Source organism: Poecilia latipinna, unplaced genomic scaffold (assembly GCF_001443285.1).
Source record: "Poecilia latipinna isolate Pla-1442-1.1 unplaced genomic scaffold, P_latipinna-1.0 Scaffold6116, whole genome shotgun sequence".
Taxonomy (NCBI): domain Eukaryota; kingdom Metazoa; phylum Chordata; class Actinopteri; order Cyprinodontiformes; family Poeciliidae; genus Poecilia; species Poecilia latipinna.
This window is the reverse complement of record NW_015118732.1, coordinates 7,084-7,612: the sequence shown is the minus strand read 5'-3', so window position 1 is coordinate 7,612 and position 529 is coordinate 7,084. Positions and strand designations below refer to the sequence as shown.

The window sequence follows — 529 nt, the reverse complement described above, 5'->3', positions numbered from 1 at the left end:
ATAAGAGGCTGCAGACTGGACCAGAGGACCAGGAAGTGTCTCTGTTGGTCCATCAGAACCTTCACTGAGATCGGCTCTGATCCAAAGTCTGACTGGATCAATGATCAGAGATGATCAACCTGATCAGACTGATTGAGCCATCAGTGACATCCTGATGTCCTCTGGTTGGACCTGGTCTGTCCCTGCTGAGGAGACAGAGGACAGTTAGAGAGACAATCAATCAGCATCAGGATCAGATGTTGGTAAACGACCTGAACTCATCAAGTCAGAGGATCCAAGAGGATCTACATTCACTCATTCATTCTGCATTCACTCCTTCACCCAGTGATCCACCTGCTGAACGTCCTCAGTGGAGGATTCATTTATTCTCTCTGGTGGAGAAAGATGGAGGAGGAACTTCCTCTGACTGCAGCTCTGATGTTTCTCTCTCTACCTTCCTGGTTGTCCTTCCAGCTGCTCTCTCTCGTCTTTTTACTGTTTTCTTTCCTTTGCTTCATCTCTTCCTATCAGAACCAGAACCAACCTGGAC

General features: G+C 47.6%; 1 long non-coding RNA gene across 1 annotated transcript in view; it reads right to left on the bottom strand.

Annotated features, from left to right (window-relative positions):
- Positions 1-6: 6 nt before the first annotated feature.
- LOC106943826 (uncharacterized) overlaps positions 7-529 on the bottom strand; it is a 7,322-nt gene continuing 6,799 nt past the window's right edge. The window contains exon 3 of the long non-coding RNA XR_001424026.1: positions 7-185. This is a non-coding gene — a long non-coding RNA (uncharacterized LOC106943826). The remainder of the gene's footprint in view (positions 186-529) is intronic.